Source organism: Spinacia oleracea, chromosome 1 (assembly GCF_020520425.1).
Source record: "Spinacia oleracea cultivar Varoflay chromosome 1, BTI_SOV_V1, whole genome shotgun sequence".
NCBI lineage: Eukaryota > Viridiplantae > Streptophyta > Magnoliopsida > Caryophyllales > Amaranthaceae > Spinacia > Spinacia oleracea.
In genome coordinates this window covers 4,713,047-4,740,890 of record NC_079487.1, presented here as the reverse complement: position 1 = coordinate 4,740,890, position 27,844 = coordinate 4,713,047, and positions in this window count along the sequence as shown.

Below are 27,844 nucleotides of genomic sequence, written 5' to 3'. Positions count from 1 at the left end.
CGATTGTTAGGTTATGACAAATATAAAACATATATTTCATGCGGAATAACCATAAAGCCAGGAATCCAAATTAATAGCCACATAACAATTAGCATAATTTAGGATGCATACATTTGAAGCGTGCCTTCCCTAGCTGCTCCCGAACCGAACAAGAACAAGTTTAGGACTCCAAGTGTGTAGTCCCTCCGTAGATAGTCCATAGCACGTTCGGATCCGCCTTAGATTCAACTAACTAGAATTTAGCCTAAGGTATTATTTTATTCGGTTATAATTTTGTGGCAAATTATAAACTTTAGTTTTTAACTTAAAACTATATGAATACTTGAATTGATGTATTATAAATTTTGAATGCCATCACCTATTTATAGGGTAGGATTATCGGAACTAGAAACCTACTAGGATTCAACTTATCTAATTCTATTAGAATTAGATACTAATTAAATCTATTAAATTAGTGTTTAACTCAACAACTAATTCTAGTAGTTTTAGGAAAATAATCTTTAATCGAACTAATCCTAAATTCTTAAGGATTTGAGGCATGCACGAACTCAACGCACACACACGCACAGCCCACGAAGGGCGCTGGGCGCGCGTGCGCGGAGCTCGGCCCAACAGCGCTGGCTCGCAGCCCATGCTTGGGCGCGCCAGTCTGCTGGCCTTGCCTTGCTCGCTGGGCCTGGCCTTGCGTGCTGCTTGGCTGGGCCTTGCTTGCCTTGGCGGACTGCTGGCTCGCCTTGCTGTGCGCAGGCTTCGCTAGGCGCAGGCCTGGCTTCGTGCTGGGCCTTGTGTCTAGCAAGCTCGTCCGATGTTTATTTCGTAGGACGCGCTTCCGATTAATTTTCCGATTCCGGAATTCATTTCCGATTCGAACAATATTTAATATTTCCGATTCCGGAATTAATTTCCGTTTCGAACAAATATTTAATATTTCCGATTCCGGAATCATTTTTCCGATTCCGATAATATTTCCGATCCCGACAATATTTCCGTTTCCGACAATATTTCCGATTCCGGCAATATTTCCATTTCCGATAATATTTTCCGATACGATCTATGTTTCTGTTTCCGGCAACATCTACGACTTGGATAATATTTATATTTGCGATACGGTCCATATTTCAGTTTCTGGCAATATCATCGTTTCCGGAGTATTCATAATTTTCCTTTTGACGATTTCAGCTCCCACTGGAACCGAGTTCCGTTGATTCCGAATATCCATAAATGGAGTATTTAATTCACTTAAACACTTGATCCGTTCACATACTATTTGTGTGACCCTACGGGTTCAGTCAAGAGTAAGTTGTGGATTAATTTTATTAATTCCACTTGAACTGAAGCGGCCTCTAGCTAGGCATACAGTTCACTTGATCTCACTGAATTATTAACTTGTATAATTAATTAATATTGAACCGCATTTGTTAGACTTATAATTGAATGCATATTTGGGCCAAGGGCATTATTTCCTTCAGTCTCCCACTTGTCCTTAGGGACAAGTGTGCATTTCCTAATTCCTTTGTCGCTTGATGCTTGCTCATGAACATAAGGTAAGAGTAGTCATCCTTATTATGTCCAGAGGTATTTCTCGGTTTCAGAGTTTAACTGATCAAATAAACAGATAATCATAGCTTATGACTCATCTAAGCACGACCATGCATTTTACAGTTTCTAGCTCTCCGAGTGGCCTTGTACAACTTTCAGCATCTCATCCCGATTTATGGGAGGACAATCCCAATCTTGCGATCTTGAGATTAGACTTCGTTTGACAGGTGTAGACACCTACATTTGTGATAGGTTATGATACATATGATATTACATAAATCATGCGGAAACAACCATTAACCCAGGATTACATATTATTTACACATAATCATATAGCATAATTTAGATGCATACTCTTTGTTGCGTGCCCTCCCTAGCTGCGCCCGAACCGAACAAGAACAAGTCTTTAGGACTCCAAGTGTCGTCCCTCCGTAGATAGTCCACAGCACGTCCGGATCCGCCTTAAGATTGACCAACTAGAATCGCCCTTAAGGTACTAGAATTTTCGCCAATTTTGAGCAAGATGTGTGGCTGAATTTTTCTCTCAAAAACTCACTTTGAATACTTTTAAAACTCGTTTATAAATTGTGAACCCAGGCCACATATTTATAGGGGTATGGAAAGGGAATTGGAATCCTATTCAGATACAAATTGATCAAACCTAGAATCCTACAAGAACTCTAATTTAATTAATTTATCAAATAGAATTAGGAATTTAATCATTAACCGAACTCTGCACGTTTTAGGAAACGTGCACGAACACAAACACTTACACACGCACACACGGCAGCCACGATGGGCCGCCCATGCGTGCGTGCGAGCAGCAGCCCACGCATCGAGGCCTGCGCGAGCCATAAGCCCACGCAAGCACCCGCGCGCGCTGCGCGCGCTGTGCGCGCTGCCACGGCCTGCTGGGCCTGGCCTTGCGCTGGGCCTGGCGTGCCTGTTTGTGTGGCGCGCTTGGCTTGCTGGGCGATGGCCTGGCTTCGTGCTGGGCCCTCGTCCGGCAGGCCTCGTCCGATGCTTATTCGTACGATACGCTTCCGATTAAATTTCCGATTCCGGAATTCATTTCCGATACGAACAATATTTAACATTTCCGATTCCGGAATTAATTTCCGTTTCGAACAAATATTTAATATTTCCGTTTCCGGAATTATTTTCCGATTCTGGTAATATTTCCGATTCTGACAATATTTCCGTTTACGGCAATATTTCCGATTCTGGTAATATTTCCATTTCCGATAATATTTTCCGATACGTACCATGTTTCCGTTTCCGGCAACATCTACGACTTGGATAATATTTATATTTCCGATACGATCCATATTTCCGTTTCCGGCAATATCATCGTTTCCGGAGTATTCATTTCTTGCCTGTGACGATCTCAGCTCCCACTGAAACCAAGATCTGTCGATTCCGAATATCCATAGATAGAGTATTTAATGCCATTAAATACTTGATCCGTTTACGTACTATTTGTGTGACCCTACGGGTTCAGTCAAGAGTAAGCTGTGGATTAATATCATTAATTCCACTTGAACTGAAGCGGCCTCTAGCTAGGCATTCAGCTCACTTGATCTCACTGAATTATTAACTTGTTAATTAATACTGAACCGCATTTATTAGACTTATCATAGAATGCATACTTGGACCAAGGGCATTATTTCCTTCAGTCTCCCACTTGTCCTTAGGGACAATTGTGCATTCCCTAATTCCTTTGTCGCTCGATGCTTGCTCTTGAACATAAGGTAAGAGTTGTCATCCTTATTATGTCCAGAGGTGTTCCTCGGTTTCAGAGTTCAACTGATCAAATAAACAGATAATCATAGCCTATGATTCATCCGAGCACGGCCATGCATTTCACAGTTTCTAGCTCTCCGAGTGGCCTTGTACAACTTTTAAGCATCTCATCCCGATTTATGGGAGGACAATCCCAATCTTGCGATCTTGAGATTAGACTTCGTTTGATAGGTGATTACCTGAGCGTTGCCTTTATAGCCTCCTTTTACGGTGCGACGGTTGGTCAACGTCAAAGCAACCAGTTCTCAAACAAGTAATCTCAAATCACTCAGGTATTGAGGATTTAGTGTCTAATAATTTAATGAAATTTACTTATGACAGATTTTCATCTCTTACAGTAAAGTTTCATAGGTCTTGTCCGATACTAGTCTTCCCAAAGTAAGTATCTATGCAAATGATTATGACATTGCCATGTCCACATAGTTCAAGAAACAGAACTACTAGTCATCTTGCATTCTAATCGTCTAACGTTTTCTATGCGTCCAATTTTATAGAAAACTCCGACTAGGGACCATTTTCAACCTTTGACATTCAAGTTCACTTGATAGACATTTCTTAGTCACAGGACTGGTCCTGACAGTCTATCTTGAATATATCGTCAAATTGAAGGGACTCATCATTTAATAAACCACAAATTAAATGGAAAAATGAATTCTTTTCATTTATTGTGAATGATTAACCAATAATGTTTTACAAAGATTTAAACTCTAAAACTTTAAAACATTAAACAGAGACATCAAAGCCATTCTCCAATATGCTTGATTCCCATAGTTGCAGTGTGCGAGTTGTGCTTCGCCTGCGGCAGAGGTTTAGTTAATGGATCTGATATGTTGTCATCAGTTCCAATTTTGCTTATCTCGACTTCTTTTCTTTCAACGAACTCTCGTAGAAGGTGAAATCTACGAAGTACATGCTTGACTCTCTGGTGGTGTCTAGGCTCTTTTGCCTGTGCAATAGCTCCGTTATTGTCACAATACAGGGTTATTGGTCCTTTAATGGAGGGGACTACACCAAGTTCACCTATGAACTTCCTTAGCCATATAGCTTCCTTTGCTGCTTCATTTGCAGCAATGTACTCCGCTTCGGTTGTAGAATCCGCAATGGTGCTTTGCTTAGCACTTTTCCAGCTTACTGCTCCTCCGTTGAGGCAGAAGACAAACCCAGACTGTGATCTGAAATCATCTTTGTCGGTTTGGAAACTTGCGTCCGTATAGCCTTTAACAATTAATTCATCATCTCCACCATAGACCAGGAAGTCATCTTTGTGCCTTTTCAGGTACTTCAGAATATTCTTGGCAGCAGTCCAATGCGCCTCTCCTGGGTCTGACTGGTATCTGCTGGTAGCACTGAGTGCGTACGCAACATCCGGGCGTGTACATATCATAGCATACATTATTGAACCAATCAATGATGCATATGGAATCCCATTCATTCGTCTACGCTCATCAAGTGTTTTTGGGCACTGAGTCTTGCTTAGAGTCATTCCATGAGACATGGGTAGGTAGCCTCGCTTGGAGTCCACCATCTTGAACCTATCAAGCACCTTATTGATATAAGTGCTTTGACTAAGTCCAATCATCTTTTTAGATCTATCTCTGTAAATCTTGATGCCCAGTATGTACTGTGCTTCTCCTAGATCCTTCATCGAAAAACATTTCCCAAGCCAAATCTTGACAGAGTTCAACATAGGAATGTCATTTCCGATAAGTAATATGTCGTCGACATATAATACTAGGAAAGCAATTTTGCTCCCACTGACCTTCTTGTATACACAAGATTCGTCTGCGTTCTTGATGAAACCAAAGTCACTGACTGCTTCATCAAAACGTATATTCCAGCTCCTGGATGCCTGCTTCAATCCGTAGATTGACTTCTTTAGCTTGCATACCTTTTTAGCATTCTTTGGATCCTCAAAACCTTCAGGCTGTGTCATAAACACAGTTTCTTTTAAAACGCCGTTTAAGAAAGCAGTTTTGACATCCATCTGCCATATTTCGTAATCGTAATATGCAGCGATTACTAACATTATCCGAATAGACTTTAGCATTGCAACTGGTGAAAAGGTTTCATCGTAATCCACACCGTGGACTTGCCTGTAACCTTTTGCAACCAATCTAGCTTTGAAAACTTCAAGTTTCCCATCCTTGTCCTTTTTCAGTTTGAAAACCCATTTGCTTCCAATGGCTTGATAGCCATCTGGCAAATCGACCAAATCCCATACTTGGTTTTCAGACATGGAGTCTAATTCAGATTGCATGGCTTCTTGCCATTGCTTGGAGCTAGGGCTCGTCATAGCTTGTTTGTAAGTCGCAAGTTCATCACTTTCAAGTAATAGAACGTCATAGCTCTCGTTCGTCAAAATACCTAAGTACCTTTCCGGTTGAGATCTATATCTTTGCGATCTACGCGGGGTAACATTTCTAGACTGACCATGATTCTCACCAGATTCTTCTAAAGATCTCTGAGTTTCATCCTGAATGTCATCTTGAGCATTCTCTAGAGTTTGTTGTTCGACTCGAATTTCTTCGAGGTCTACTTTTCTCCCACTTGTCATTTTGGAAATGTGATCCTTCTCCAAAGAGACACCATCTCGAGCAACAAACACTTTGTTCTCAGATGTATTGTAGAAGTAATACCCCTTTGTTTCCTTTGGATAGCCCACAAGGATACATTTGTCAGATTTTGGATGAAGTTTGTCTGAAATTAATCGTTTGACGTATACTTCACATCCCCAAATCTTAAGAAAAGACACATTTGGAGGCTTTCCAAACCATAATTCGTATGGAGTCTTTTCGACAGCTTTAGACGGAGCTCTATTTATAGTGAGTGCAGCTGTATTTAGTGCATGTCCCCAAAATTCTAATGGAAGTTCGGCCTGACCCATCATTGACCTGACCATGTCTAGCAAGGTTCTGTTCCTCCGTTCCGACACACCGTTCCATTGTGGTGTTCCAGGAGGAGTCAACTCTGATAGAATTCCACATTCTTTCAGATGGTCATCAAATTCATAGCTCAGATATTCACCGCCTCTATCAGACCGCAGTGCTTTAATCTTCTTGCCTAATTGATTCTCTACTTCACTCTGAAATTCCTTGAATTTGTCAAAGGATTCAGACTTATGCTTCATTAGGTAGACATAACCATACCTACTGAAGTCATCAGTGAAAGTGATAAAGTAGCTGAAACCACCTCTAGCATTTGTACTCATTGGTCCACATACATCTGTATGGATTAAACCCAATAGTTCATTTGCTCTTTCTCCAACTTTAGAGAAAGGTTGCTTTGTCATTTTGCCAAGTAAACATGATTCGCATTTACCATAATCCTCTAAGTCAAATGGTTCTAGAATTCCTTCCTTTTGAAGACTTTCTAAGCGTTTCAAGTTTATATGGCCTAATCGACAATGCCACAGATAGGTGAGATCTGAATCATTCTTTTTGGCCTTTTTGGTATTTATGTTATATACTTGTTTGTCGTGATCTAATAAATAAAGTCCATTGACTAATCTAGCAGATCCATAAAACATCTCTTTAAAATAAAACGAACAACTATTGTCTTTTATTAAAAAGGAAAATCCCTTAGCATCTAAGCAAGAAACTGAAATGATGTTTTTAGTAAGACTTGGAACATGGAAACATTCTTCCAGTTCCAAAACTAGCCCGGAGGGCAACGACAAATAGTAAGTTCCTACAGCTAATGCAGCAATCCGTGCTCCATTTCCCACTCGTAGGTCGACTTCACCCTTGCTTAACTTTCTACTTCTTCTTAGTCCCTGTGGATTGGAACATAAGTGTGAGCCACAACCTGTATCTAATACCCAAGAAGTTGAATTAGCAAGTATACAGTCTATAACGAAAATACCTGAAGATGGAACGACTGTTCCGTTCTTCTGATCTTCCTTTAGCTTCAAGCAATCTCTCTTCCAATGCCCCTTCTTCTTGCAGTAGAAGCATTCGGATTCAGAAGTGGGTTGACTGACCTTCCTCTTTGCAGATTTGGCGCCAGTTTTCTTAGTTAGGCTGGCCTTGTTGCCACCTTTCTTAGCATTCCTCTTCTTTCCAGATTTCTTGAACTTGCCCCTACGCACCATAAGCACATCCTGCTTATCACTTTTGAGCGTCTTTTCAGCGGTCTTCAGCATACCGTGAAGCTCAGTGAGCGTTTTGTCCAGACTATTCATACTGTAGTTCAGTTTGAACTGATCATACCCGCTATGAAGAGAATGGAGGATGGTGTCTATAGCCATTTCCTGAGAAAATTGCTGATCCAGCCGACTCATATTCTCAATGAGTCCAATCATTTTGAGAACATGTGGACTTACGGGCTCGCCTTTCTTAAGTTTGGTCTCAAGAATTTGCCTATGAGTCTCGAATCTTTCGACTCGAGCCAGATCTTGGAACATGTTCTTCAACTCACTAATGATTGTGAAAGCATCTGAGTTGATGAACGTTTTCTGCAGATCCGCACTCATGGTGGCGAGCATTAGACATTTCACATCCTTGTTGGCATCAATCCAACGATTGAGGGCTGCCTGAGTGACCCCGTCGCCTGCAGCTTCGGGCATCGCCTCATCTAGGACATACTCTTTTTCTTCCTGCATAAGAACTATTTGCAAGTTCCTTTGCCAGTCAAGGAAGTTTTTCCCGTTCAACTTCTCCTTTTCGAGAATTGATCGAATGTTGAATGAATTGTTGTTTGCCATATTAAAAACTACAATTGAAAAGAATAAACAAATAAATAACCATTCACAGTTTCTCTTAATAAACTTAAATTCTAGCATACATGCATAATTCAATGTTTATTAAGCATTTTATTCAAATTATGTGTTCCGGCAGGTGTGAATAAAATGATTCCAAGATCCTAAAATCATTGAAGAACTAAGCACAGTTTGTCGACTTAATCCTAGAACATCTTAGGTAAGCAAAAGCCTTTTGCTAATAGTCTAGAAACTATTCTTGGTTGATAGGTACGTCTAAGAACTTATTAGGTAAACCTATCGAATTTGCCACGACATAAAAGGACTCCTTACTTATATCGTTGAGTTTCACCAAAACTAACATGTACTCACAATTATTTGTGTACCTTGCCCCTTTAGGACCAATAAGTAACACCTCGCTGAGAGAAAACTATTACTAGATTGATGTAAAGGATATCCAAGCAAGTGTATATTTTGGCATGGCACCTTTTAACTCAATTTTTAAGTTTGGAACTTAAGGCTCTTACTATGTTGGTTAGATTTTAAGTGAACTAAAATCCTTAATCATGCAACATAATCAAGCTTTTGATCTCATGCATTTTAAGACATATTTAAAAGCAATAAATAACTTAAAACATGCATAAGATATTTGTGATCTAGTATGGCCCGACTTCATCTTGAAGCTTTAACTTCAAAGTCCGTCTTGAAAATCTCCGTGGGAGGCACCATTTTCTTCAAATAGGATAAGCTATAACTAATTACAACTATTTGATGGTACGCAGACCATATTTGAATTGAAAAATAACTTTGGTATTTTAGACCAATTACATTCAAATTAATGGTACGCAGACCATATTTTCTATCCTATTTGGGCCATACTAGTCACTTCATAACCTGCAAAACAGTACATATACAATATATACCATTCACCCATTCATTATCATGAATGGCCCACATAGCTGGTTAGTAAAACACATTATGCATCACGTAAACATTTGCAGCAATTAATCAAGGGCACCAATAATCTACCAATTATTCAGTCCTTATTAATTTTAATCAAGTTGTTTTAACCTTAAGGATTTGTAGACCTAATCAAGAGTTTATGACTAAAATACTCTCCCACTTAAACCAATAAATTCATATGCTTTACTAATTTTAAACATAAAAATGTATTTCTAGTCTAACCGGAAACATACAAATTTAATTAAAATTTAAAGCTCATATAAATTTATAATTGAATCCAAAAAGTTTAATTTAATTTCAGTCGTTATTTAAATTAATTCATGATTTTAATTTTAGTAAAATAATTAGAATAAATAACATTTATTATAATTACAATATTCAAAATTAAAATCCAAGAAAATAATCTAAATTATTAATTTTAAAATTAATTAAAAATTACGTGAACTGAAATTTTCAAATTAAACATTCAAAACGATCTAATCGTAACGCAAACACCCTACGCATTGCACGCCCATGGGCCGCTCGCACACAGCCATCGCTGGCCATGTGCGCGCAGCCCATGCGCTCGTCGCATAGCTGCTGCATTTCCATCGCAAGCCATCGCACGCTGCGCGCGCGCCAGCCCTCGTCGCACGCGAGCCATCGCTCGCAGTGCGCGCGAGCCATCGCTCGCTGTGCGCGCGACATCGCTCGCTGTGCGTGCGAGCCATCGCTCGCTGGGCGCGCGACATCGATCGCTGTGCGCGCTCGTGGCACGCGAGCTTGCGCTCGCTGCACGCGAGGCTGCGCGCTCTTGCGCGAGGCAGTGCGCGTTGTGGCGCAGCTCGCTTGCTGCCCACACGCGACTGCCTTGGCTCGCCCTTCGCCCATGCCCATTCATCCATTGCTCGTGGCCCACGACACAAGGCAGGGCTGCTGCCTTGTGCACGTGCACCATGCCTTGCTCATTGCATTCGTGCCGCACGGGCGACGAGCTCCCTTGCTCGTCGTCGCATGCCCGCACTATACAACACCCCTTAAGGGTAACACGAAGCGTCCATTGCTTTGTGCGTGCAAGTTATATGAACGAATCGCATAAAAAATTTAAAATTTATAAAATTAATGACAAATTAATAAATATTATTAATTTCATAATTTTTAGGGCGAAAAATCGAAAATTTATTATTCAATTGATTTCCGATTGTTATGGATTCAAGTCTAGGTCATAAAAATTTAAAATTTATCATAAATTTACAATTTTTATGGTGGTTTTTAATCATAGGTTTCTAATTAAATTATAATTAATTATGAAAATCAAATTAATTCTAAATTATTCTAATTTTCAACAAATTAATCATAATTACAAATTAGATTGCATAATTAACAAGGCTAGGCATTCAAACTTGTTAAACATATACAGTAGGTCAATCAAAAATTCAAGATTTATCAACAAGAATCGCAAATATTTAATTTAACATCTTAAATTTACGAAATTTTGCATTCGAAAAACTAAAACCTTCGAAAAGTCATAGTTAGGCTTCGAATTTGAGAATTCTGGGTTCGGCAGAAAAATTTTAGAATGCCTTTTACATGCGGAATTGACACAAAAATCACTCGATTTGGATGAGTAACGAAGAAACTGCCGAAAAACTGCGTACGTATAATTAAATAAACGCAATTTGCAATTAATTAACAATTACGAAAATTAATCACCCCTTTTAATTCTTGCAAATTTGTAATATTTAACCATGTTTATGCAAATTAGATTATGAAAATAATAAGGGGCTCGTGATACCACTGTTAGGTTATGATACATATGATATTACATAAATCATGCGGAAACAACCATTAACCCAGGATTACATATTATTTACACATAATCATATAGCATAATTTAGATGCATACTCTTTGTTGCGTGCCCTCCCTAGCTACGCCCGAACCGAACAAGAACAAGTCTTTAGGACTCCAAGTGTCGTCCCTCCGTAGATAGTCCACAGCACGTCCGGATCCGCCTTAAGATTGACCAACTAGAATCGCCCTTAAGGTACTAGAATTTTCGGCACTTTTGAGCAAGATGTGTGGCTGAATTTTTCTCTCAAAAACTCACTTTGAATACTTTTAAAACTCGTTTATAAATTGTGAACCCAGGCCACATATTTATAGGGGTATGGAAAGGGAATTGGAATCCTATTCAGATACAAATTGATCAAACCTAGAATCCTACAAGAACTCTAATTTAATTAATTTATCAAATAGAATTAGGAATTTAATCATTAACCGAACTCTGCACGTTTTAGGAAACGTGCACGAACACAAACACTTACACACGCACACACGGCAGCCACGATGGGCCGCCCATGCGTGCGTGCGAGCAGCAGCCCACGCAGCGAGGCCTGCGCGAGCCATAAGCCCACGCAAGCACCCGCGCGCGCTGCGCGCGCTGTGCGCGCTGCCACGGCCTGCTGGGCCTGGCCTTGCGCTGGGCCTGGCGTGCCTGTTTGTGTGGCGCGCTTGGCTTGCTGGGCGATAGCCTGGCTTCGTGCTGGGCCCTCGTCCGGCAGGCCTCGTCCGATGCTTATTCCGATTAAATTTCCGATTCCGGAATTCATTTCCGATACGAACAATATTTAACATTTCCGATTCCGGAATTAATTTCCGTTTCGAACAAATATTTAATATTTCCGTTTCCGGAATTATTTTCCGATTCTGGTAATATTTCCGATTCTGACAATATTTCCGTTTCCGGCAATATTTCCGATTCTGGTAATATTTCCATTTCTGATAATATTTTCCGATACGTACCATGTTTCCGTTTCCGGCAACATCTACGACTTGGATAATATTTATATTTCCGATACGATCCATATTTCCGTTTCCGGCAATATCATCGTTTCCGGAGTATTCATTTCTTGCCTGTGACGATCTCAGCTCCCACTGAAACCAAGATCCGTCGATTCCGAATATCCATAGATAGAGTATTTAATGCCATTAAATACTTGATCCGTTTACGTACTATTTGTGTGACCCTACGGGTTCAGTCAAGAGTAAGCTGTGGATTAATATCATTAATTCCACTTGAACTGAAGCGGCCTCTAGCTAGGCATTCAGCTCACTTGATCTCACTGAATTATTAACTTGTTAATTAATACTGAACCGCATTTATTAGAATTATCATAGAATGCATACTTGGACCAAGGGCATTATTTCCTTCAATTTGTCCCCATTCCCGAAAGGGAAGGTTCGATGATGAAAGCGTAAATCTCCACTTGACAACGCATCTCCTAAAAAATAACGAATCTCAATTCCCCTCTTCATTTCACCCGAAACCTGCTATTTATAGAAACCTGCTAAAAATAGTAACTTCCGTAAAGGGTAGCTTCTAAAAGTGGCAAGTCATAAAAGATAGAAACCTGTCAGAATTAGGTGTTGCACTCCAACATAAATCCTAAATGAGATAGAAAACTGCGAGAATCCTATTCCTAATATGATTCGGAAATAAAAGTTATGTATTAATTAAAATCCTAACGAGCCTAGAGTTCGTAACGGGCCCAGATGCATTCCGTTATGAAATTGATACGCACTAAAAGACACGATTAGGTCTCAAACACTACGGATTTCAGGAATCCAAATCTGACTAAGAAAACAGCCAGACCCTATTTTCAACGCCTGGCTCTGGGCGCCGAAATCTTCGGCGCCCAGGCCTGGGCGCTGGAAATACCTGGGTACGTGTTTTTTCCTAATTCTTTGTGGATTAGAACTCTGCAATTCTATCTTTACACGAACTCTCCCCTATAAATACTGCCCCAAATTCGACGTGAAAGGAACACAGACAATTCATATTCTGAGTATTGACTCCAACCTTTAGCCTAAGCCTCACGCTGCGAAATTGTTCCCGCGTTCTGTCGCATTCGATCTATAAATCGAACAGAACGTATCCTGTCCCTTTTCGATGATTTAATTGCTTTCCTCGCCCTTTTTATGAACTGTTAAACTAACTAAATCTGATTGTTCTATCACGCCTAACAAATATAATATTTTTGGGAAATCGGATTATCATGCTAGGTCCCTTAATGCTATTTAAATCAGATAATCGCGATCGATCTAGTATTATATGTTGCATATTGCTAAAATCAACTCAGATTAGTTTAATAGTTAACGCATGTCCCTTCAATTATTTATGCTGAGCTAGTAAGGATATCCTGCCTCTGGAGTTATCGAAGAGCGAGTACTCCTCTCGGTAGTTACAGTCCCCCGAACCCTCAATCTCTACCTTGCGGGTGTATGTTGAGGGATCCCCACACCAGGGATCACAAGGGAACCTACGGCCGTCGTGGTCAAACATAATTGCACTCCCTTTATGTCACGATAACCGGGTTTTGTCAGTTTTTCTCATTGTTGTTAAAAACTGAATGGCGACTCCTATATTACTAGTCAATTGGGTGTAAACTCACAGGAAATCCAATTACACTTGATTGAATAAAAAAGAATCGTCACACCCACGAGGGACGAGGTCATGCATTAGCCTCGTGCTTTTTCGACCCCCTCACAGTGGCGACTCCACTGGGGATAGTGAAGGAAATACTCGTGCTTGTAGGTAATCAAAATAGCCGAAGGGTGAAACGATCCTACCCCGCGTTTATTTCCCCATCAAGTTGGGACGACCTGAAAATCAGCATATTAATGTGAACGGGCAGAACCGCATAACGAATCTCGGCTCCCTTTGGGACTAAGGATACCTTTTTTCGCCAATAGGGGGGTGCATACGCCGCGCATGTTGCCCACTCGGTACTTGTGCAGGTAGTACACCTATCCCGAACCCAATCGCTCGCTCATTAGGTCCCTCTCGCCTGCATGCCCCCTTGGCTTGCACTTGCGGGTTGGCCTCTTGAGCGAAATTCGTCTGTTGAAGACACTACCTCGACCGGGGCATGTGTTGGATCTACGATAGAAGCGGTACCAAGCCAGGCGCAAATACTACCCATAGAAGCCTATCATAAACTACGTGACATATTTAATTTTCAAATCCATGTTTGTAATGTAGTTATGTGTAGTGAACTATGTGACTATGTTATGATTGTGCGTACGAATAATGCTAGACAAATAATGCTAGAAAACCAACGACCTTAAAAATTGCCCAAACATTCATAAACCAATTTGCCAAAGAGTTATACCGAAATACGCGTTCCGCAAACCCGAACGATCGCCACAAAAATAAGCGACGCTCGGGATGGCCCATAACGAATCCCACAAACGCTTTACAACGCGTAAAGGACGTTATAAGGCAAGCGCGCAAAATCAAGTCGCATAAACAAAAAATATACGCAAACAGAAATCGAGCACCAGTCAGGGACGCATTTTCAGCTCCCCTGGCTAGGCGCCAAATTTCTCACGCCCCTCGCTGGGCGCTGAAGTTGCTGCTTGGCCTTCTGGTCAGGCGCAGCAGCCTCGGTGCCCGCGCAAAAGGAAAATACGTAGCACAAAAAAAATGTTCGTAAAAAGAATTGCTACGAGGGCATAAGAAAAGCACTCGATTTCAAAAGCGACTCGTAAAAAATTAATAACTTTTTGCGTCGTTGTTAGGCCTCCTACGACGACAATGCTCGGCACTAAAAACCGAACATGCTAACAATTATGAATGTCGCACGGGCAAGTGTTTCGAAAATCCAAAGAATGACCAAAAGAAAAAAAAACTAAAAAGTGTACCAACAAAAGAAAGAGTGAAAAACCAATAGAGAGAGTCGAAGTCTAGACTAAGTAATGCTTGAAACTTTGGGAACCTAAACTTTAGCTTATCTTATGCCTAGGACTGGTCCTGTCACTTGGTGCCGATCAGGGAATCAACGGTTAGTGCGTCTCGAAGATACATCGCCAACATCAGGTTTAGTGACTCCAAGCTCCGTCTGTCATCCCTCATTTGAAGGATCTCCGCTTCCCCAACCTCGATTCGCACCCTCAAACATGTCCATCGAAGAATTGCAAGAGCAGATGGCTCAAATGACCCGACTCATGGGCCAACTGAAAATGGAAAACGAAGCCTTAGCGGCAGCACAAGCCAAAAATAACCTCGATAACGAGAAGAGGATTGAAAAAATGGTCCTACAGAAAACCATGGGGAGCAAATACTTCTCCCTCGATCCTGAACCTTTTCCTGGCAAACTACCAGAAAAGTTCAGTTCATTTGACTTACCAAAGTTCAAGGCCACGGACAACCCCCGTGATCATCTAATGAGCTTTGTGAATGCCATGAACTTGAAAGGCGTGGACAAGTCCATGTATTTACCTGCCTTTCCTTTGTCCTTGGAACCTGTGCCGCTCAAATGGTACTATCACCAGGACCCTAAGCTCTTCCCCACTTGGGAAGACTTTGTCAATGTCTTCATCAAGCAATACTCGTCGAACATGGATTTTCAAGTCACCATGCGCGAGCTGGAAGTCCTCTTCCAGAAGAAAAATGAGGGTTTCACAACCTACTTTGCTAGATGGAGGGACCAGGCGGCCCAGCTAATCAATAGGCCTCCCGAAACCGAATTGGTCCAAAAATTCATTGACAACCTGGACCCGGCTTACAGACAACACCTTAGGTACCTAGGACTTGACACTTTCAAAAGAGTTTACGATGTGGGAATAAAGATCGAGGATGACCTCGCCAAAACCATACAAAGCAAACCCACATATAAAAACAACACCTATAATCGGGGTAACACATCCCAAGCCCAAGAAGTCCATGCTGTAGAAGAGACTCCCGCCCGAAGAAGCCCTGGAAGATGGGTCCGAGACCGAAAGTTTGCCCCACTCGGGTCAACTTTGGTACAAGCCTTTGAAAGACTAACCAATCAAGGAAAGTTGAGACCTATAGGCCCCACCCGTGACCCTCCTGTCAAAGGCAAATATTGGGTCGAAGGTACTTACTGCAAATTCCATCAAGGAAATGGGCATGACACTGAAAACTGTTGGAATCTAAAACATACGATCCAGGACATGATAGAGGATGAAGTGATACCTCTCCCTAACGTTGGAAAACCCAACAACAACAAGAGCCCACTCGGCTCTTGTCACATCTCTCTCGACCAACCGGAGAACTTCGACCCCACGGTGTACATCACGCCTGAAGGTGCACCACTCACTGTGGTCCCTATGGATCGAATCGAGAGAGAAGTGTGCGGTGTGTGGGATGATGATGCTGAAGATATATACCTATCTCAAGTGTCGGGCCAGGACCTCTTCACTGAAACTTGGCCCGGGTATGCTCTCATTGACACCACCCCTCAGGAGCCCGAGGTCGACAACCTCACCCGATCCGGAAGAATATACCAACCGGATATTTACCCACCTCCTATGGACGACATTCCAGTTAGGCAAACTCCTGAGAATGGACGGCACGCCACCGTCGCAGAAGTCATTGAAAATCCTCTCTTGAACCAACTAAAAAGAACCAAGGCCGAGATTACCATCTGGGATCTCATGTGTACTTCAAAGGAACATCGTGAAAAGCTTATTCGCTCACTCGACCTCATCTCAGTACCTACAGATATCACACCTGACTCATTGGTTAGCCATGTCACGAGAGATGCCGGAGAAAAGGCCATAGTTTTCACTGACAAAGACTTGCCCAAAGAGGGGGGTGCTCACAATAAATCCCTTTATCTAGTGGTTGGATGCAAAGGGCAAAACATCCCCCTAGCGCTCGTAGATAACGGTTCGGCGGTTAATGTTTGCCCATTACGAACCGCCCATTGCTTGGGGCTAGGAAATGATGACTTCCAAACCTCCACGCAAGGGGTACGAGCTTATGATAACTCCCGAAGGCCTGTGTTGGGAAAAATCAACCTCACCATACAAACCGGGCCTGTGGCACGCACCACGGAGTTTCAAATAATTGACATCAAGCCCACTTTCAATCTCCTCTTGGGGCGACCTTGGCTCCATGACTTAGGAGGTGTGGCTTCTACCTTGCACCAAATGGTTAAACTTAACCATAACGGGGTAATACTAGAAATCCGCGCCCCTCCTCTCGACGTCAGTTGTACTATGGTTGGAACGGCCGAAACTGCAGACGACCTTTACGGGTTTCAAATGGAAGAAACAATCCAGTTCATCGAAGATTATGATCCAGCATTCCTAGACCCGCATGCATCCCGAGTCATCCCTAGAATGCTGTTAGCTCAAGGTTATTTCCCTGGAACCCCATTGGGCACAAGGAAGAATGAATGCACATTCCATCCTTTACCCAACAAATCTACTCCCTTTGGCTTAGGCTATGAACCAACGGAGGAAGATATTGCTGACCGCCTGTCTAGGCTACGCCTTAACAAAGCCAAACAAACCACCCTCCTTCCCCCGTATCAAAGAACCCTTAACGGGATGTTCGTTCGGGAGGGAGAAGAACACCCATGCTGTGATTTCCCTGAACCCTTCGTTCAGGATGGCTTGCTAAAACCCGGATTTGAAATTTTCCATGACTGCCACACCTTGGATGAGGCACCCCACCTCACCAAGACTAAAACAGCTGAAATATTGGACAACCAGGCTCTATGGACATTGTTTAACGAATCGAGGCCTATGGAGGACGAGACTGTGATGACTACCCTAGCTTTACAAGATGAAGGTTTCGATCCAACCCGGTTAATCTCTCCTGCATCAACACTAGAAGAGATCGAGAACGGATGGGTGAATACATATCAGTGGGTCAATGCAAAAGGAATAGAATTCAAGATGAGTACCGGTGAAGGACCGAAGTTTTATGAGACTAAACCCCAGGCTTGAGCCACATAGAGCACCAGTAGCAAAAAGCGCCTAGTAGTACTTTAGATTGGTAGAAAAATAATAAAGACTTTAGATGGTCCTAAGACCCCTTAGAATATAGGTCAGTTTTATTTCGGTGTGTTTTCCTTACTTTCCGAATCAATAAAGGCGTAATATTTCTCCTAAAAAATTTATTCTAACACTAAATAAACACCAAATGTACTTGCAAAATACAAAAATAAAGAGGCGGCCCACTCTAGGCCCAACAAACAAAGCCCACTCGATTTTGAAATAGTGCCATAGGAACCAATTCTCGAAACCCACAAAATAAACCGCACCATCCCATTCATATCCCCAAAACATAAAAGTCAACCAGTGTCATCATAAAAATCAATCCATGCAACCCAATGAAATCAAAAGGAAATCAAATTCAAACAATACAAAAGTTGCTTAAAAGGGGAATTAATAAAATATAACCCCCACCAATCCTTCAAAAACGACACGCACCTCAACCCACCTCAAAAGCCTACACAAGGATCTTCATAACTTCCGCACCCTAACTCCATTTTCAAAACTGTTTCGAGTCACGAATAGAAAAAATTAATCCGGACAAAAACGCATTTCACGCTAACAGTCAAAAAAAGCCTCCAAAATAGCCTCAAAATTGACTTTAAATACGAGCAAAAATCAAGGCACAAAAAAGAAATAAATGCAAGAACATGTGAAGCAAAGCGTCAAAAATTGACCGCCCAAGTCATTTTCAGCGCCCAGGGCTGGGCGCCGAAATCTTTGACGCCCCAGCCTGGGCGTTGAAACTCTCTGTTTGCCAAAAAAATTCTTTTCAGAAGTGCTCGTCATTTTATCCGCACACAACGGAAAAATAACGAACACTTGGGGGGTACAGTACGTATCCAAACAGGCTTACCAAAAATATAGCCATACAAATTAGTCGAATTTCATTTTTACGCGACTTATGGCAAAAAACGGCAGATGAAAATAATGATAATACTTCACTCATTTGACCGATTAAGTAATATGCTTCCACCTCAGGGCATATCTACCGAAATCCGGCATAATATAACTTATTCTAAAGCTAGAACTACGCGCGACCTGATTCTGACAAGATACGTAGGCAATCCTTACCAAGGATTCGGTCCAATAAAAAAACATATTCTTTGTGCAAAAGTATTAGACATAAAAAAGAGGAGAAACAAAAAATAAATGAAAATGAAAAATAAAAATACACCTTTATTGAGAAATAATAAGAAGGAAAACAAAGTGCTAAGAATAAAAACAAACACAACTGAAATAAATAGAGGGCACCTACACCCTAGCAAGAACTACACTACTCTAGTTCTTCCGGATCATCAAATAAAGTCTTGTAGAGGGCAATGTTCGCAGGATCCACCCCCACAGTCTTCTGCGCTGCCCCAATATCAATCTCCATAAGAACCGGCTCCTGGACACTAACTTCCAAAGATGCCAAGGCTTCATAAACATTCTCAGTTATAGCTCGCTCAGCCTCAAGGGCACAGACAATGGTGGGAGAAGGATTATTATCATCAACTAGACAATGGTACTGAGCCTTCCTAACCCATACATTGTTCCGGCGACGATCTCCGCAAGAGCTTGCATTTCTTTTAACAACAGCAGGCCCCTTCATGTTAGGCATCTTTTTAGGCCTGAACTAGAACGGGGAGGAACTTCCTTTCGCTTTCGATCAGGACGAGCTTTCACAGTCTTAATACTATAGGTACGAGGTTTGGCAGAATCAGGACCCTCATACCTAACACGAATACGAGGTATCAAAAGCTCAGCCGGCTCCCCATTTCGAGCCTCGGTCCTCACATCTTTATCATCGGAGCTCATCCACAACTTGTAGTTTTCAGAAAGACCCACAAAGCCATTTGTAGCTACGGCCCAACGCGGGAGACCATCATAATACTTAGCCCACGCTAGAACCCGTGTTTGCGAAAAGGGCGCTACCTTAGGTGGTACCGTATCAGAAAAGGGGATAGTCTGCCTTAAACCATATTGACGCATGACTCGGTAAGGGAAAATATAAATAGGACGAGATAACCCCAACAAGGAAACATAAACCGATACATTAGACCCCCCCGTCATAGTAGTCAAACCCCACCACGGTACCACCCACTTAATAGAACAGATGTCATAAGTAAAAAAGGAGGTCCATTCGGCCTCGTCTTGGCCTTGGTGCAAGTATTTTCGGTTACCCAAGGCTATAGGGCGATAATGTCTAGGATCGGCAGGAGCTTCCAAAAGTCTAAGCCGTTCCACGAGCCAAATCTGCAAAAAACGGGCACGATCAAAAAAAATAATAATAAAAGAAAACGGTTCCTGGGGCGCAGTTTCAACGCCCAGGACCAGGCGCCGAAAATTCCAGCGCCCAGCCATGGGCGCTGAAACTCATTTTGTACGCAAAAAAAAAAAAGAAAAAAAAAACGTGTATACGTGCGCAAGAAAAATTGATTACCTGCAGTAAAAGGGGGGCTTCCCTTAACATGTTCAGATTTGGCATCCTTCTTCAGCTCATCCGCACTCAGCAAAGTCTCGGCAACAACCAACGGCATAATAGAATAGCAACTTTCTATCTGGCTAATCAAGGGGATCAACCTTATGTCACCGAACTCACCATTGTTATTCGGCAGCAAATAGTGATTCAACAAGCAAAATACAAGGGCTCGAATATTCAATTTATGTTCGGTCATATTCTTACTAGGCCTAAAGTGATGTTTTACAAGTTTTGCCAAGTTAACCTCGTCACCTACAACAATTTCAGCAAACATGTTATCATCTAGTCCTAGGAAAGCCCCTATGGTTGTTTTACCCTCTTCAATAGTGCCAGGAGTAACAGGAGTGGCATTAGTAGGATAACCAAGGATCGCAGCAAATTCATCTGGCAAAGGACATATTTCGTTGCCCCGAAAGGCAAAAACATGATGATCGGAGTCCCAAAAGCTTAGGGCAGCATGCAGAAAGTTATAATCAATGTTAATTTGTTGTAAGCCTAAAAGTGCCTCTAAGTGGTATTCTTTTAACAAAGCCTTTTCTGTGGGAGTAAGGGCCCGTAGCCAACGCCTAACAGTCCGTTGGAGTGAGAAAGTAGGGATCGACATGGCAAAAGCAATGAGTAATTAAAACACAGCAAAAAAGAGAGAAAGAAATTGAGAGTGGTGGAAAATAGGGACGTATCTAGCCCCTATATATAGCTGGACGCACCCAGTGACATCCTGATCCCATTCGGAAACGTGTTAGGAAATCCGAAAGTCAAATATCACCAGGAAAAGACTTTCAGCGCCCACGGCTGGGCGCCGAAATGTTTAACGCCTAACCTTGGGCGCTGGAAATGCAGCCCAAGGCCCGGATTTCACAAAACGCGGAACAGGAAAGGACTTAAAACCGTGTTGCTAAACACGAGGCCCTATTGCAAGTAGGATCAAGCCCAAAGCACCTTTAGCTCCCAAATAAGCAAAAAAAATAAACATTAAAACTTGGTCGAAACTTAGACTCGTCTCAGAAAATGCTTATGTACACTTTTCAAATCAAAATAAAAATCATGGTCATTCTTCGAAACACCAAAAATGTGTGTCGTTAAGTCGTTGGTCTCCCAAATAAAAAAATGTTTGTCTGTCAAAAGATTAATCCGGGCCAAGCTAAAACCGGATGTCGCCTGAAAACTGAAGTCGCACTCCACGGCTTCGCTAAAGTAGCACACTACTATAAAAGGTCATTCGCACATACGAGCATGACCCCAAACATGATTACAAGATGCGAAAAACGACCGACGAGCCCCAGTGCTTGGGGGCTCGCGAAAAAATATACTCCAACAAGGAGCGCACGATCAAAATTACATTCCCGGACTGCGCCATACACCATATCATGTTTGAATATCTAAAAAAAATAGGTTCGACCTCAGAGAAAGGTCGTCATTGACACTTGTGCACGGTCCTCTGATCAAAGACCAAGTAGTGGCAAAAATCGAGTCGTAAAGACTAGCTCAAAATCACGAAAGCAGACGGTCGCAAGACAAAGGTCTGTTTGAACACGTTGTCAGCCCACGTTAGGGTTACAACTAAATTCGAGCATCCCTTGAAAGAATTCGCTCTTGCAAGAATGAATAAAAGGAAATTCTCAAAATAAATCACAAAGAACCAAAGAAACAGGAACTTGCCCATCTTCAGTTGGCAAGATCGCGTCACAAACCACGCGAGTTCCCAAATCGAAAAAACGAATTCAGGGATGTCCACCCTTAGCGGACAGGGCTCGCCCACCTTCAGCGGGCGGGGTCTGCGTCACTAGCCGCGCAGGTCCTCAATTTTCGAAAAATAGAATCTTCAAAAACAAAATGAAATAGGCTCGCCATCTTCAGCCGGCGGGGTCTACGGCGCAAACCACGTAGGTCCTTATTTTCAAAAAATAAACACAAAACAAATTTCAAAAAAAGATTCGTCCACTTTTTCGGAAGGGGCGTCCACCCTTAGCGGACAGGCTCGCCATCTTTAGCCGGCGGGGTCTACGTCACAAGCCGCGTAGGTCCTTTTTTTCAAATATTCAAAAAACAAGATTCGTCCACTTTTTCGGACGGGGCGTCCACCCTTTAGCGGACAGGCTCGCCATCTTTAGCCGGCGGGGTCTACGTCACAAGTCGCGTAGGTCCTTAGTTGCTGCAGCGATAACTTTTTCTGGTTTTCCCTTTTCCAAAAATTAAAAGGATTGGTTTTCCGTTTTTACCAAAAAAGAGCGATGTGCTGGATTTTCCTTCGTGTTACGTCCCATAAAAACAAGGGGGTTTTCTCGTTTAGCTAGCCCTGAAAATGAGAATCTTTAAAAACATTTTTACCTCGTGGTTGGGCTTGGCCAGGCCCAATTACACTTTATAGCTTTGATTTCGAAAACATCTGTAGCTACTCCCAATCACAAAGTGAGGGAGTTTCTACACTTCTTTAGATCCTTCCAATGACAAAGTGAGGAAGTTTCTATACTCCGTTGACAAATCCCAATGACACGTGAGGGATATGTCGACACTTCAAGTGATAACCCTTAAGTCAAATGTTATCACTCGGGGGCTCGTGAGACCCTCGCAAAACAGGTCACATACACCATGGCTTGTGTGACGCACTCCGTCTAATACTTTGACCATCGTCTCATCCCGAGACTTAGTCAAAGTGGGGGCTAACTGTAGACACCTACATTTGTCCCTATTCCCGAAAGGGAAGGTTCGATGATGAAAGCGTAAATCTCCACTTAACAACGCATCTCCTAAAAAATAACGAATCTCAATTCCCCTCTTCATTTCACCTGAAACCTGCTATTTATAGAAACCTGCTAAAAATAGTAAATGCCGTAAAGGGTAGCTTCTAAAAGTGGCAAGTCATAAAAGATAGAAACCTGTCAGAATTAGGTGTTGCACTCCAACATAAATCCTAAATGAGATAGAAAACTGCGAGAATCCTATTCTTAATATGATTCGGAAATAAGAGTTACGTATTAATTAAAATCCTAACGAGCCTAGAGTTCGTAACGGGCCCAGACGCATTCCGTCATGAAATTGATACGCACTAAAAGACTCGATTAGGTCTCAAACAATACGGATTTCAGGAATCCGAATCTGACTAAGAAAACAGCCCAAACCCTATTTTCAACGCCTGGCTCTGGGCGCTGGAAATACCTGGGTACGTGTTTTTTCCTAATTCTTTGTGGATTAGAACTCTGCAATTCTATCTTTCCACGAACTCTCCCCTATAAATACAGCCCCAAATTCGACGTGAAAGGAACACACACAATTCATATTCTGAGCATTGACTCCAACCTTTAGCCTAAGCCTCACGCTGCGAAATTAATCCCGCGTTCTGTCGCAATCGATCCATAAATCGAACAGAACGTATCCTGTCCCATAATTTGAGATTCGTTAAATAAAAAGGAGAAATAGTAAAGTCAAAGTGGTTAGTTTTCTGAGAACCGTGACGCACCTCTCAAGGGTGCGTCGTAATGTGTCCCTTTTCGATGATTTAATTGCTTTCCTCGCCCTTTTTATGAACTGTTAAACTAACTAAATCTGATTGTTCTATCACGCCTAACAAATATAATATTTTTGGGAAATTGGATTATCATGCTAGGTCCCTTAATGCTATTTAAATCAGATAATCGCGATCGATCTAGTATTATATGTTGCATATTGCTAAAATCAACTCAGATTAGTTTAATAGTTAACGCATGTCCCTTCAATTATTTATGCTGAGCTAGTAAGGATATCCTGCCTCTGGAGTTATCGAAGAGCGAGTACTCCTCTCGGTAGTTACAGTCCCCCGAACCCTCAATCTCTACCTTGCGGGTGTATGTTGAGAGATCCCCACACCAGGGATCACAAGGGAACCTACGGCCGTCGTGGTCAAACATAATTGCACTCCCTTTATGTCACGATAACCGGGTTTTATCAGTTTTTCTCATTGTTGTTAAAAACTGAATGGCGACTCCTATATTACTAGTCAATTGGGTGTAAACTCACAGGAAATCCAATTACACTTGATTGAATAAAAAAGAATCGTCACACCCACGAGGGACGAGGTCATGCATTAGCCTCGTGCTTTTTCGACCCCCTCACAACAGGTGATTACCCGAGCGTTGCCGTTATAGCCTCCTTTTACAGTGCGACGGTTGACAACATCAAAGTAACCAGTTCTCAAACAAGTAATCTTAAATCACTCAGGTATTGAGGATTAGTGTCTAATAATTTTAATGAAATTTACTTATGACAGATTTTCATCTCTTACAGTAAAGTTTCATAGGTCTGTCCGATACTAGTCTTCTCAAAGTAAGTATCTATGCAAATGATTGCGACATTGCCATGTCCACATAGTTCAAGAAACAGAACTACTAGTCATCTTGCATCTAGTCGTCTAGAGTTTTCTATGCGTCCATCGTTTATAGAAAACTTCCGACTAGGGACCTTTTTCAACTTTTGATATTCAAGTTCACTTGATAGACATTTCTTAGTCACATGATTTATCCTGACAGTCTATCTTGAATATATCGCCAAATTAAAGGGACTCATCATTTAATACTAAACCAAGATTAAATGGAATATGAAAATACATTTCATATATGATAAATGTTCAACCCCAATATTTTACAACCATGGGTCTCAAACCCATCTTTAAAACAATTAATGGAATGCAAAGCTATGCTTGATTTCCAGTGCCACAATGTGAGTGTTGTTTCTCACTTGTTGCATAGGTTTAGTTATCATGCTTTGTCAATCTTAATATCCATTTCATCGAATGTTCTTCGAGATAGATGATAAGATCTTTTGAGTATGTTTATTTTGTGATCTAGTCTTTCTTGCTACAATAGTGGTTCTACGTATTTTGCAATGAAGAACCATCAAGTCAGCTGACATGTGATCCACTCAAGTTCAGTGAAGAACTCTTTAACATAAACAACTCTGTTTCATTGCTTCTTAGGCAATAATTACTTTTACTTCAACTGTTTAGGTTGCTAGTGATTCTTTGTTTGGATTTACTTATCTAAGCAGTTCATAGATATGTGGAAGACTTTCCATCTGTATCTCAGAACATAGAAATTAATGTTTAATTTCCCACGCAACAACTCATGGTCTCTAATCCATGTTGCCATTCCAAAAAAAAACGATGCTCTATAGCTCGTCCTTGCCAATGGTTAACTCCAAAGGGATCTTGCTTGATCCTTTGCCAGTGTTTATGCGTGTAGCATCAATTATTTAGCATATCTTCATTTCCTTGAATCAAGAACTGATCTTATGTGCCTTTTCAGTACCATAAGTTTTCCTCTATCTCAATCTAGTTGATCTTCACTTAGATCAATAGAGATTGGTATATGTTCGTCATGCTTAAAGCCATACGATACATTTTTGGTGATCCTCATATTACATCATTCATGATAAATTCTTTTGCAGAATAATTCTTAATTGAATTCTATTCATGTAACTTTAGCTCATCCAGCTAAATTCTTTGACATATAATATAGGTTAAGAATCTCATTTAGATCCTTTGATGTTTAACTTTAGTAAATGCTTATACATAGTTCAAACATTCTTTACTTAGATTTATTCATATGGGTCGAATATCTCTAATGGAGTCTTTCGTGTTTGATTTAGTAAATGTCATTACTTAATCTAAAACAATGTCATAAGATCTTTGTAAATGGATTTTAATACCCAGTATACACTAAGTTTCGCCTTGGTCCATCATTGATGAATAATTTCAAATCTAAGTCACTAGCATTTGAATGTTATTTCACAATAGAGAGATATGTGTGCGATACATATATGACCAATTAAGTTTTACGTACTCCCACTAAACTTCTTATACATCTATAAGAATCATGTACATTTTATGAATCTAAAATACTTATTAGCTTCACTAAAATATAGTTCCAATTCCCAATTGCTTGCTTAAATCTGTACTTAGATTTCATAAGCTAGTTTTCCTTTTCAAGCATTTATTTGGATCCACAAATCCTATGACATGCCATGTACATAGTTTCTTCCAACATTTGATTGAGAAAGATGTTTTGTCATCCAATTGCCATATGTACCAATATGTAATCATTGCTTGATTTATAGACTTGAGCATTACGATTATGCATGAGGTTTCAACACAATCCACACCATAAATTTGCTTGTAACCTTTAGCAACTAATCTAGCTTTGTGTGTGAACACAATTTTATGTTTGATGGTTTTATCCTTAAAACCAATTCGCAACCAATAGGTGTAATTAGTATTTTTTTTATTAGGTTTTAGGTCTTATTTTCTTAATTTATTTATTTTTCTTTGTTTCGATAATTTTATAGTTTAATTATTTTAGTTTTCGTTATTTATTTTCTATTTTTCTCTATTTAGTTATTAATTTTAATTTTAATTTTAATTTTATTATTATTATTATTATTATTATTATTATTTTACCTCGTGTTCTATTTCAATTGTGTAGGTACATTGCTCGGAATGTGGGAGTACAAGTTGCATGGGCCGATTTAATTGTACTACTTGTCAAGGCAAGCTTAGCCTACACCACCTTATTTCCTATCCATCACCACACCACCTCCTACCAACAAAGCAACAACAACACAACACCACCCACTAAGCTGCCACTGCACTCCTTCTCAGTTCGCACACCGTACCACCATCATCTCCTCTCCTCCTCTCCGGCAAAACAACCAACTGTCGCCCAACCACCTGCGCAAGTCACTTCAACACCAACCCCCGCAAACAACAACCTCAACATAATCAAAATCGAGCACAAATTACAGAGCAAAACAGAGGAATTGGGTTCGTTCAAACCCGTAATTATGTTCGACCGAATCGAAAATTTGGAGTTCCTGGTTGTATGAGGTTCGCTCGAATCTGAATGAAGTTCGCCCAAACCAGAAACGGGTTCGACCGAACTTTTGAGCGCGGAATGGTTGTACGGATTAATGAAAGCTCGTGGTTATCACGTGGTTGTTGTATTGGTGGTTTGTGCTAGGCCGTTCGATTCGCCGCCTTACAATTTGAAGATGAACGGTGATGGAAGATTGATGAAGGGGCGATTGATGGTTGATGATTTTGAGATCGATGATGAGAGATGATGATTGATTGTGCGGTGACGATGGAAAAGGATGATGGTTGATGAGAGAGCAACGAAATGGAGGAGGGGAAGCGAAATGGAGGAGTGAGATGGGTCTGATTATTTCAGGGGATGGGCTTTGTTTTCTTTGGCATTTTTATCTCTTTTCTCTTTTCTTTTTTTTCTTTTTTTTTTCTTTGTTTTCTTTTAGTTGTCCTTTTTATTTTTAGTTTCTCTCTTTTCAGATTGGGGTTTTCATTCTTATTTTTTTTATTTATGTATTTTCTTTCTCTTTTATTTTGTTTTTAGGCTAAGGGTATAAATAGTCAATTTTAGAAACAAACTAGGAACCATGTAAATATTTAGTTTTCTCTTCTTTTTTTTTAGGGTTTAGGGTTTAACTTTTAGAGAGATAAAGTGAGAAAAAATAATGGAAAATTGGGGCTTTTGAATTGAAGTGTGGCAATTTTGTTCAAGATTTCCACCATTAATCAATGAGAAATTTCTTACTCTCTCCTCAT